This window comes from Ranitomeya imitator, chromosome 2, assembly GCF_032444005.1.
Source record: "Ranitomeya imitator isolate aRanImi1 chromosome 2, aRanImi1.pri, whole genome shotgun sequence".
NCBI classification, from domain to species: Eukaryota; Metazoa; Chordata; class Amphibia; order Anura; family Dendrobatidae; genus Ranitomeya; species Ranitomeya imitator.
The window spans coordinates 685283515-685297313 of NC_091283.1; positions in this window are offsets into that span (position 1 = coordinate 685283515).

A 13799-nucleotide genomic window follows, 5' to 3' on the forward strand; every position below is an offset into this window, starting at 1 on the left:
AATCCTATCCTGTGTTACTGACTGCTGAGCTGTGTATCTAATCCTATCCTGTGTGATACTGGGCTGTGTATCTAATCCTATTCTGTTTGATACAGTCTGCTGAGCCGTGTATCTAATCCTATCTTGTGTAATTATGGGCTCCCCCTGCAGTCTGTGTCAGAGGGTGGTCTGTGTCGGCACGGTAATACATTTTTATTTCCAGCTTTACTGAAGGAGATAATACCATAGAAATGATAAGAATAATAGGCCTCAGTTACCACAACTGTCTACAAGGAAAACTGTTGCTCATAGCAACCAATCACAGCTCAGCTTCTTATAAACAGCTCTGGTGAAATGAAAGATGCTTAGTGATTGGTAGCTATGTGGAGTGGGCGTGGCTGATACACACACATGCTTAATGATTGGTTGCCGATACACACACACACACACACATATACATACACTCATTTATGTGTATATATATATATATATATATATCTATATCTACTATATAATTGTCTAAGGGTCACTTCTGTCTTTCTGTCTGTCTGTCCTTCTGTCTGTCACAGATATTCATTGGCCGCGGCCTCTGTCTGTCATGGAAATCCAAGTCGCTGATTGGTCATGACCAATCAGCGATGGGCACAGTCCGGCGGCAACATGTCCGCTCCTTCCTCCCCGCAGTCAGTGTCCCCTCCACACTCCCCTCCAGTCAGCGCTCACACAGGGTTAATGGCAACGTTAACCGACCGTGCTATGCAGCAGTGTAACACACTCGGTTAACGCTGCTATTAACCCTGTGTGACCAACGTTTTACTTTTGATGCTGCCTATGCGGCATCAATAGTAAAAATATCTAATGTTAAAAATAATAAAAATAATAAAAAATCGTTATATACTCACCGTCCGTTGGCCCCTCGGATCCACAACAGACCTTTCCCACTCGCGACGCTCCGGTAACCGGTCCATGCTGCGATCTCGTGAGATGATGAGTTAGCGGTCTTGCGAGATCACTACGTCATCATCTCGCGAGACCGCAATGCACTCTTGGGACTGGAGCGCGCAAGGAGCGTCAGTAACCGCTTCGCTTGGATCCTGGGGCTCCAGAAGGTGAGTATATAACTATTTTTTATTTTAATTCTTTTTTTAACTGGGATATGATGCCCACATTGCTATTTACTACATGGGCTGGGCAATATACTACATGGGCTGTGCAATATACTACATGGGCTGTGCTATATACTACATGGGCTGTGCTATATACTACGTGGGCTGTGCAATATACTATGTGACTGGGCAATATACTATGTGGCTGGGCAACGTGGCTGGGCAATATACTGCATGGCTGGGCAATATACTACGTGGCTGGGCAATATATTACATACTACGTGGCTAGGCATTGTACTACGTGACTGGGCAATATACTGTACTACGTGGCTGGGCAATATACTACATCACTGGGCAATATACTACATTACTGGGCAATATACTACGTGGCTGGTTGGCTGGGCAATATACTACGTCACTGGGCAATATACTATGTTACTGGGCAATATACTATGTGGCTGGGCAATATACTATGTGGCTGGGCAATATACTATGTGGCTGGGCAATATACTATGTGGCTGTGCTATATACTACATGGGCATATTCTAGAATACCCGATGCGTTAGAATCGGGCCACCATCTAGTATATATATATATACTGGATGATGGCCCGATTCTAACGCATTGGGTATTCTAGAATATGCATGTAGTTTATTTCTGAAGATTTAAGAATAATGCAATGAATACACAGGATTTTCCGGGTAAAATATATACATTATGAGTGAAGCAGTGTTTAAATCCCGCGCCAACATCGCTGATTGGTCGCGTCCGGCCGGGCGCGACCAATCAGCGCAGCGGGGTTTAAATCTCGCGCCAATATCGCTGATTGGTCGCGCCCGGCCGGCCGATCAGCGAGGTGTGGTTCAAATCCCGTGCCAATTCACGGCCGGACTGCGCCTGCCGCTGATTGGTTGCGGGCAGCTGGCAAGACCAATCAGCGATGCGGGATTTCCGTTAAAGTCAAACAGACAAAGTTAGACAATTATATAGTAGATACCTGATGCATTAGAATCGGGTCACCATCTAGTATTCATATAAACATTGGTGCTTACATTTATGCTTTAACCCATTGGACACACTGCCATTGTTTTTCTCCTGTCTTTATTTGAAGAGTCAAAGCTTTATTAGTCATCTATCGCTGTATGACAGTTAGTTTTCTACAGGATGACTTATAGCTTTCAAAGACACCATTTATTTTACCATATGATAAACTTAAAACGGGGAAAATTTTTATTCTTTTCCTTACACACTGTCCTCCATGTTGTTCTCTTCCTCACAGACTGTCCTCCATGTTATTCTCTCCCTTACACACTGTCCTCCATGTTGTTCTCTCCCTCACAGACTTACCTCCATGCTATTCTCTCCCTCACAGACTGTCCTTCATGTTATTCTCTCCCTCACACACTGTCCTCCATGTTATTCTCTCCCTCACATACTGTTCTCCATGTTATTTTCTCCCTCACAGACTATCCATGTTATTTTCGCCCTCACAGACTGACCTCCATGTTATTCTCTCCCTCACAGACGGTCCTCCATGTTATTCTCTCCCTCAGACTGTTCTCCATGTTATTCTTTCCCTCACAGACTGTCTTCCATGTTATTCTCTCCCTCACAGACTGTCCTCCATGATATTCTCTCCCTCACAGACTGTCCTCCATGTTATTTTCTCCCTCACACACTGTCCTCCATGTTATTCTCTCCCTCACACACTGTGCTCCATGTTATTCTCTCCCTCACAGACTGCCCTTCATGTTATTCTCTCCCTCACAGACTGTTCTCCATGTTATTCTGTCCCTCACAGACTGTCCTCCATGTTATTCTCTCCCTCACAGACTGTCCTCCATGTTATTCTCTCCCTCACAGACTGTTCTCCATGTTATTCTCTCCCTCATAGACTGTCATTCATGTTATTCTCATTCTAGTATATGTATGTAGTTTATTTATGAACGCTGATTGGGTGCGGCCAGCCGGGCGTGACTAATCAGCGACGTGGGATTTCAGTTACAGACAAACAGTCCCTTAGACAATTATACATATAGATGAAGACACAAAAAAGCACAGTGAGGTCAAACATACTCTGTTGTAAAAAAAAAAAAATCACAGTAATAAGCAAGTGCTAGTCAAAAGATGGAAAAAAACCAGGGTATTTAGTTGATACGTTTATTTTTGCAAAAAAATGTATAATAAGCTGCTCCACCAATCGTCAAGGTATACCCATATAGAGCAGTCCTAACTAATGTATATAATCCCTATCTGATGTGTTTAAAAACCTGATCCTGTATAGTACCTGTATAAGCAGGGTTCAGAGAGGGAATTTTCGTGTGGACATGCTGGATGGAACAGCTTTGATGCAAATGACCCATAAGGAGTGGTGGACTCCCTAGTCTTGTAGACACAAGAGAACAATTACAGAACCAGAAGCACATGGGCTACTTACACAATGAACAAGTCTGTAGGAACCTGTTAACACACCACCAAGAAACTTGAAGACACAATGTACCGGAAACAGGCCCTATGCTATTGCATCGGGAGTGCGGTGAAATGAACATCTGTGTGGTGCTAACAGGAGCAGTGGACATTGGCTGAGCCGCCCACCAGCTGAGGTTTGGCGGAGGATTCAAATACCACGAGGCACCGCTCATTGGCTCAGCCTGCGGGCGGCACAGCCCAAAACCCCCTTCAAAGCCATGTGGCACCACTCATTGGCTGAGCCGCCCCTGGCCACGCGGCCTTGGCAGGCGATTCAAATCCCATGTGGCACCGCTCATTGGCTCAGCCGGCAGGGTGGGGATTTGAATCCCGCATTGCTCAAAGCCGCGTGGCACCACTCATTGGCTGAGCTGCTGCCGGCTGAGCCAATGAGTGGCGTGGGATTCAAATGCCCCACAAAGCCGCGCGGCGCTGCTCATTGGCTGAGCGCCAGGGGCTCATTAGTGAATATTGAGTGTTAAAGGGCTGTAATATGCATCCATGTACTTTACAGAAACCTTCCTGCTCAGCGCTAGAAACCATGCTATCTCGCCTGCGGCATAAGTGGTTTTCCTTTTTGGATGCTGCCCTTCCCGTGGTTGTTCCTTCCCGGTGAAAGACCTGGCTATTTATTGCTTGAGTTGAGAAACACGTGATGCTGTCTCCGCGGCTTTTCTACATGCATTTGCATATTTCCCATGAGGGATGGGAGCAGTGTTCTGGATCACTGCGTTGAGAAACACGTGATGGTGTCTCTGCGGTGTTGGATGTTTTGATCTCCCCGAGGTCAATCATCCTTATGTTTGTAATCTTAACATTGTGTTCTGCCATCTTTAAGGTTATGTACACACGCTGCGGAATGGTGTGCTGATTTTTCCGCACTGTTTTGGGGAAATCCGCAGGTAAACCGCACTGCGGATTTACTGTGGAATTACCACGGTTTTCCATGGGTTTTGTGCGGATTCCACCTGCGGTTTTACACTTGCGGATTTCTATTGTGGAGCAGGTGTAAACCGCTGCAGAATCCGCACAAAGAATTGACATGCTGCCTTTCCGCACGTTTTTTCTGCAGCATGTGCACTACAGATTTTGTTTTCCATAGGTTTACATGGTACTGTACACCTCATGGAAAACTGCTGCGAATCCTCAGCGCCAAATCCGCAGCAAAATCTGCAGCGTGTGCACATAGCCCAAGGCTACGTGCCCACATTCCAGATGTAGCAGCGCTTTGGATGCAGAGTATTTTCATTGTGTCCAAAATGTTGCGTTCTAATCGCGCAGGTAAATCTGCATGTGATCACTGAACCGTGCAGATTTACCCCATCCAGTACATTCTATTGTTGAAATTTCCATGCTGCGTCTCGTAAACCCGCGCTGCTTTTTAGTTTGCATGGGTGATCTGCAGGTGCACATACACTCATAGTGGACATGACATTTCTAGAAATCCCATCCACTATGCTGTAACTTCTGCCCGCTGCGTTTTTGACGCTACATAAATACGTAGCATCAAACCTGCAGCAATTCCTGATCGTAACACGTACCCTAAGGAACGGATAGGCCCTTAAGTACATTTCTGAAGTGTTTATTACTCATGCACGCTTGGTGGTCAGTAGTGTTGAGCATTCCGATACCGCAAGTATCGGGTATCGGCCGATACTTGCGGTAACGGAATTCCGATACCGAGATCCGATACTTTTGTGGTATCGGGTATCGGTATCGGATCCATAGGGATGTGTAAAATAAGGAATTAAAATAAAAAATATTGATATATTCACCTCTCCGGCGGCCCCTGGACATCACGCTGGTAACCAGCAGGCTTCTTTGTTTAAAATGAGAGCGTTTAGGACCTGCGAATGACGTCCCGGCTTCTGATTGGTCGCGTGCCGCCCATGTGACCGCCACGCGACCAATCAGAAGCCGTGACGTCATTCGCAGGTCCTAAATTCCTAGAATTAGGAGTTTAGTGAATGAGAATGACGTCGCGGCTTCTGATTGGTCGCGTGCCGCTAATGTGACCGCCACGCGACCAATCAGAAGCCGCGACGTCATTCTCATTCACTAAACTCCTAATTCTAGGAATTTAGGACCTGCGAATGACGTCACGGCTTCTGATTGGTCGCATGGCGGTCACATGGGCGGCACGCGACCAATCAGAAGCCGGGGCGTCATTCCTCAGGTCCTAAACGCGCGCATTTTAAACAAAGAAGCATGCCGGTTACCAGCGTGATGTCCAGGGGCCGCCGGAGAGGTGAATATATCAATATTTTTTATTTTAATTCTTTATTTTACACATTAATATGGATCCCAGGGCCTGAAGGAGAGTTTCCTCTCCTTCAGACCCTGGGAACCATCAGGATACCTTCCGATACTTGGTGTCCCATTGACTTGTATTGGTATCGGATATCGGTATCGGCGATATCCGATATTTTTCGGGTATCGGCCGATACTATCCGATACCGATACTTTCAAGTATCTGACGGTATCGCTCAACACTAGTGGTCAGAAGAATAAAGAATAACAGCGTCCATAGTGTGGCTGCAGTGAGGTTGTAAATTGCTCGGTTTTCCAATTGATTTTACTCTCTGTGTTATTTTGCAGTTAAACAGCGGTTTTAAAAATGCATGACATTGTGGAATTTTTGGCTGCGTTGTAGTTGCACCACTGTCACTGTGTGTGATGAAAGTGTTTGTACTCTGTGATAGTCATACCATTCTCTCCATGTCGGTGTAGAAGTGAGATCAGAACGTTCCAGTTAATCAGTACCATATAAAAGAGATCAGAGTGACTGTATTCACTCATCAAAAACAGGCTAAATGAGGCTGTACCTGTTGGGACTGTCTGAAAATAATAATAATAATAATAAAGGGCTAATTGCCTCAACAGTACAATACATAGACACACTATGTGCTCCAGATGGTGCCATGTGCAGAGATTTTCTAGGTTTGATTTATGTGTAGGCCAACAGAAATAGAACACTAATGCACCTGAAAACAGAAGTGCAGTGGATATAAAAAGTTTACACACCCCTGATAAAATCATACAAAGAAGAATAATTTCAGAACTTTCTCCACCTTTAATGTCACCTATAATTTGTATAAGTAATTTGAAAAATATACTGAAATCTTTATGGGTGGAAAAAGAAATAGCCTAAATAATGTGGGAGCATTAATCTGCACACCCTTAAACTAATATGTTTGTTGAAGTCCACTTTGAATGTATGGCATCATTCAGTCTGTTTGTGTAGGAGTATGTTAGCATGGCCCATCTAGAATTGGCAATCTTTGCCCACTCTTCCGTGCAGTAGCTCCACATTTGTGAGATTGCAGGGGTATCTCCTGTGTGCAGCACTTTTTAGGCCACACATAGTTTATCAATTGGATTCAGTCTGGGCTCTGGCTGGGTCATTTCAAAACTTTCCTTTTTTTTGGTGAAGCAATTATTGTGTTGATTTGCACGTATGCTTAAAGTCATCATCGTTCTGAAAGGAGAAATTCCTCTTAACATTCATCTTCTTAGCAGAGGCCAGAAGGCATTATTGCAAAAGTGACTGATATTTGGAACTGTTCATAATTCCCTCCTGAAAAAATCTTCAGTTACAGCTGCTGAAAAACAGCCGCAAATCGCAATGCTGCCTCACCATGCTTCACTATGAGTATGGTGTTCTTTTGGTAATGTTAGCATTCTGCGAAACTTACCGTTTAGAATTATGGCCAAAAACTTGGTATCATATGACCATACAACATTTTACCATATGCTTTAGGCAGACTTGAAACTTGGATGCTTTCTTTGTAAGAAAAGGTTCCGTCTCGCCAGCCTACCCTACAGGACAGCAATATGAAGAATACTGGAGATTTTTGTCTCAAGGAGTACACAACCAGTACTTGCCAAAAATTCCTGCAGCTCCTTTACTGTTGTTGTAGACTTCAGCAGCCTCCCAGACCGCTTTTCTTCTGGTCTTTTCACAAATTTTTGTGAGATATTCAGTTCTAGGTAATGTCACTGTTGTGCAAAATTTACACCACTTCTTGATGATCGTCTTCACAATGTCCATAGTATATCTAATGCCTTGGATTTTTTGTATCCTTTTCCTGACTGATAACACTGATAACATAATTTTCAACAATGAGATCCCTTTGATGTGTAGTAAGCTGTTTATGGATCGTGGCTTTTGCTGTATTATTCAACTAAGGAAATGTCAGTAAAATCCTTATAGAACAGCTAGACATTCTATGGGGTTAATCAGAATCCCTGTAAATGATGGTGACTGTCTACTGAATGCTATGTAGCATGAGAGTAAATGTGATTGGCTAAATCACATTCCCAGAGGGTGTTCACATATGCAACCACATTATTTTAGTTTTAGAATTTTTATTTTCCCACTCAAAGGGACTGCAATATATTTAGCAATGGATTGGTACAGATTATGGGTTACATTAAAAGTGGAAGATGCTCTGAAAAGATTCTTTTTGGTAGGATTTTTTTTACTTGGGAAAAAAAACCTGGAATTTGGAGTACACCAGGGGCCCATACACTTATTCGCACAAAGCTTTACATTTCTGTGTTGAGCCATAATATGGCAATGTGCATGAGCCTTATTTATATCTTCTTCTGAATTGTTTGTGTAAGTCAAAGAGATGAAAGACAATATTCTACCAACGCCTTTCCTGGTTTCTGCTAGTTGACACGGGATGTTTTCTTTTTCTTTTTTGTCTCTTATCCTCATTTATTAATTGTTGTATATTCACATGATAATTATTTTCCACCAAATGTGTGATGAGTCTGACCCTTATTAATACACACCTTCATGTGCGCTGCAAATGTTTTCACAGCCAAGCTCTGTTCTAATTTTAAATTATTCTCTGATTTTATTTTTCGTTTTTCCCTTTTCTCTCCCGAGAAGAGAAATACTATTTTCATCCAGTTTCTTGTTCCAAAGATAAATTAGCGACTTCTAAATAATGCAGTGAACCCTAATTCTCTTTGATTAGCCGTGAGTTAGATGATGGCGACCCAATGAAATTGGTCATCAGCATAAATAATGAACTGATAAAATGCTAAGTCACTGCCGATCATAAATCACAGCAAATCCACTTTCTCTGGAAGTCACTGAAATTAGAAGTCCATGCTCCTATTAATTATTTTGCCTCTTGAAGACGACAGTGTTATAAATCAGCCCTGAAAGGCCCTTCACTTAGGAAGCTGAAGGAGTCAGACTGCCTGCAAATTGCTTTGTATATGGACCTAATTGTTTCCTAACTAATCCACCTAGGTAGAAAGAAAGCCACAGCTAAAAGCTGCACAATACATTTCAATACAACCGCTATTCTTCATCTGTAACCTCTACTAAGACAGTGGTATTCAAAATATCAGTTTCACCTGCCTGGTCGAGAGTCTTTATTAATTACCCTGCTTTAAGCTGTGGACAAAGTTGTAAAGCAAAAAATGCAAATGTCTCTGCCAAGCAGTCATGTTCACTTTGTAAATCAATTTCCTTAGAAGACGAGTATACCATAAAAGGGGTCTTCTCAAGATTGATCATCAGAAGCACACTGCACCTCTGGCTCTCAGTTTCTTGGTTGCGGGTAATTTTGCAGTCCTGAAGATTGACAGTTTAGACTAGCAGAATGGTTGGGCTGCTGGTCCATATTGAGTGCGCTCCCAGGCTCTTAGCTGAGGCGGTTCTGCAACAGAGGAGAAATACAGGAAGACTGAAGGTGACTGATCCAGTGATCCAATTAGGTTACGAGCAGGCTATAAAGCATATAACCTGTAAGCAGTGTGTGCTCCTTGCCTAGGTAAGAGGCCACTCTGAGACTGCAGGGAGGCAGGTAACCTTGGCAATTAGTGATTAGCGCACATGCTCGCCACTGCTCATTACTCGCCCGAGTATCACTATGCTCGGTGTACTCGGCGAGTGTCGAGCATTTCCGGGATTATTCGGCGGTAACTGGTGTCTCCACCCAGCATTTTTGGCGGACTTTAGAGACCCAATCACGCTGCAGGGATTGTCTGCCAGGCCATGAAGCACCGCAGCCATCTTTGTTGTGGTCGTGCAGTGATTGGCTTGGCCCACAGCATCATCCCGAATATAGGAGACCTGGTGCCGCCGCATTCTGCTCTGGATTCAGCTAGAGTAAGGAGAGCTGCTGCTGAGATAGGGTCAGAATCGTGGTTCTTATAGTTAGTATAGGTCTGCAACTCTTCAATCCACAACTCCTAAGAAACCAACAGTCCCTTTTAGGGCTAATTCATGAGTTCCGATATTGTAGCGCTAGGTAGGCAGGGACAGCATATCCACATCAGTGCAAGGCCTGCAGGCACTGTATGTGCGTGCATTGCTCCAGCTGCATCCCTCCCAAAGCTCCATAACTGTCTGCTGCTGCTGCTGCAGCTTCTTTACTATATACTTAGTTCCTTCCCCCCCCCCACAATTCACCCCCCAAAAAAATAATATACAGTTTGTTTTGTCAGACTGAGGCCTGATGAAAAATCATAGTTTGTCAGGCATACGTAGCATAGTTGTGTGTGCTAGCCTTGTGCCATTTTTGTTTTGGTGTTTTAAATTCTCCAAAGAAGGCCTCATATATCTGCGTGCTCCATGTTTTTGCATTTTAGGCCGTTTTGCCACTGTTTTTGCTGTCTGTTACTCCAATTATATACAGCACTATTTGGCATTTTTAAAAAAACAAAAAACAGGCCACATATTTGCCAGCGTGGAATTTCCGTGACAGCCCTCATATATCTGCGTGCTAGAAGTTTGGGCATTGTAGGCTGGTGTACCACTTTTTTTGCTGTCCGTTACTCTAATTAATACAAACGAAGAAAAAGCTACAGACCAAAAATTGGGGATCACCAAACACAAATACAAAAATAATAATTTTATTGAATACTAAGCCAACAAACATGTTAAAACAATTAAGTCAGCAAAACTTGACATGAAAAAACCCAGACAGCTTACAATAAAGCCTGTGGCTCCCCCTACCTCTGGGATTTTTCATGTCAAGTTTTGCTGACTTTTAATTGTTTTTAACATGTTTGTTGGCTTAGTATTCAATAAAATTATTATTTTTGTATTTGTGTTTGGTGATCCCCAATTTTTGGTCTGTAGCTTTTTCTTCGTTTGTATTGTATAGCTTTTGTATAGACTTTGGGTGTATCCCACTATATCTATTGTGGTGCCCTCCTAAACAAACTTGGTACCATTACTCTAATTATATACAGCACCATTTAGCTTCGACAAATATAAAAAGGCCTCATATTTGCCAGTGTGGTATTTCCGTGACAGCCCTCATATCTGCGTGCTCCAAGTTTGGTCATTGTAGGCCGGAGGACCATTTTTCTTGGTATCTGATGCTCTAATTATATACAGCACTATTTAGCATAACAATATAGGAAGGCCACATATTTGCCAGTGTGGTATTTCTGTGACAGCCCTCATATATCTGTGTGCTCCAAGATTGGGCATTGTAGGGCGGAGAACCACTTTTTTTGCGGTCTGTTGCTTTAATTATATACAGCATTATTTAGCTTGAAAAAATAGATAAAGGCCACATATTTGCCAGTGTGGTATTTCCGTGACAGCCCTCATATATCTGCGTGCTCCAAGTTTGGGCATTGTAGGCCGGTGTACCACTTTTTTGCTGTCTGTTACTGTAATTATATACAGCATTCTTTTGCATTTAACAAAATACAGGCCACATATTTGGCAGTGTGTTATCGCTGTCAGACGTTTGATGTATTTGTGGCCTACAAATTGTGGAAATTCAGGCCTACATTCAGCTTTATTTGCTGTCTGTTACCCTAGTTTGGTACACTATTTTAGTTTAAAAAATTAAAAAATACAGGCCACATATCAAACAGTGTGGTATTTCGTTAAAAATACTTCTCTTTCAAGTTGTTATAGTTACATAGTTACATAGTTATTAAGGTTGAAGGAAGACTATATGTCCATCTAGTTCAACCCATAGCCTAACCTAACATGCCCTAACATGTTGATCCAGAGGAAGGCAAAAAACCCCATGTGGCAAAGAGTAAGCTCCACATTGGGGAAAAAAATTCCTTCCCGACTCCACATACGGCAATCAGACTAGTTCCCTGGATCAACGCCCTATCAAGGAATCTAGTGTATATACTCTGTAACATTATACTTTTCCAGAAAGGTATCCAGTCCCCTCTTAAATTTAAGTAATGAATCACTCATTACAACATCATACGGCAGAGAGTTCCATAGTCTCGCTGCTCTTACAGTAAAGAATCCGCGTCTGTTATTATGCTTAAACCTTTTTTCCTCCAACCGCAGAGGATGCCCCCTTGTCCCTGTTTCAGGTCTATGATTAAAAAGATCACCAGAAAGGTCTTTGTACTGTCCCCTCATATATTTATACATTAAAATAAGATCACCCCTTAGTCATCGTTTTTCCAAACTAAATAGCCCCAAGTGTAATAACCTATCTTGGTATTGCAGACCCCCCAGTCCTCTAATAACCTTGGTCGCTCTTCTCTGCACCCGCTCTAGTTCAGCTATGTCTTTCTTAAACACCGGAGACCAGAACTGTGCACAGTATTCTAAATGTGGTCGAACTAGTGACTTGTATAGAGGTAAAATTATATTCTCCTCATGAGCATCTATGCCTCTTTTAATGCATCCCATTATTTTATTTGCCTTTGTAGCCGCTGCCTGACACTGGCCACTGAATTTAAGTTTGTCATCCACCCATACACCCAGATCTTTTTCATTGACGGTTTTGCCCAGAGTTTTAGAATTAAGCACATAATTATACATCTTATTACTTCTACCCAAGTGCATGACCTTACATTTATCCCCATTAAAGCTCATTTGCCATTTATCAGCCCAAGCTTCTAGTTTACCTAAATCATCCTGTAATATAAAATTGTCCTCCTCTGTATTGATTACCCTGCAGAGTTTAGTGTCATCTGCAAATATTGAAATTCTACTCTGAATGCCCCCTATGCCCCTATGGCTGCTTCATGACTTTGTTAAATGCTCCAACTACTACTACCACCATCATCGAGTGTGAACGCTTGGGTGGTGTTGTATTCTGTCTCTGTATTACGAAGGCGTTTTCTCCCACCAATAAAAGCGGTACTGCCAGAAAGCGAGGAGCCATGTTCATAGTGACCGCCAGAGAGCGAGGCACCTTGCGCTCCATGACCATGAGTACAGCACACGTTTGCAGTAGAGTGAGACAGTTCATGCTCCGTGTTCAGCTTTGCAAAACAATAATGAAAGGGCACAGAGGAATGATAGAGGACGTTGGTACGGTCAGCAAGGTACTCCCTCAGCATTTTCCCAAACAAAGCACTCCTTGTAAGAGATCCCCACGCCTCAGGGCTAGGGCAGTAGGAGGGTCTGAGAAAACTCTTCCCGAATTTTGTCAGTGTTCCACTGCCTCTGCTGAATTAGAGTTGTGTCTCTCTCACCCGTACTCCTTGCTTGGCCAACAAACTGTGACCTCTTCTGCCAGCGTTTTCAGATGGGAATTTTTTTAATAATTCAGCAAGAAGGACCCTATGATCCTCTAACATTGTAGAACACCTGTCTGCCTCTGGAATAATAGATATAAAGTTCTCCTTGCAGCGTTTTGAGAACGCGAGGGTGATGGGAAAGGCAGCGTAACATAAACTCAGCCATGCATGCAAGACTGCTAACAGTTGATACTTCCATGTCCTCACCAAGAGGACAACTGACCATGGTCTCCTCCACCTTGTCTTCAGGCCACCACGACTTTTGACAAACCTCAGTAATATCATTGTAAATACATCACTGTAAATACGTTCCCCTGTAGTTTTTTTCTCCGCCACCTCATTGTAGATTATAAGTTGCCACGTGCAGGTTTTTTGAGGGGGTTTAATTATTGTTAGCTTTGTTACTTAGTGTGGATTGTAAGCTATCACAAGCAGGGTTTTTTTATTTCTGTTTAATTATTGTATTGTTATCGCTCTTACTTAAGACTGTTGTGTTTGAAACTGTAATTATGTTGACGCTATGTAAATAGCTATAAATTTTAATATTAGAACACAGAGAAGCAGGATGGAGATATTAATTATGGCATCGTTGCCGATCACTATCTTGGTGAATTCCTCAAAGTTTTGGAGGATGGTACATATGTCTGACATCCATGTCCACTCCTGAGATCTTATGTGTGAAGTCAGAACTGAATACTGATGGCCTTGTTGATGCTGGTAATCTACAAATGCCTTCTTCTGCTCACAAATCCTTTCCAA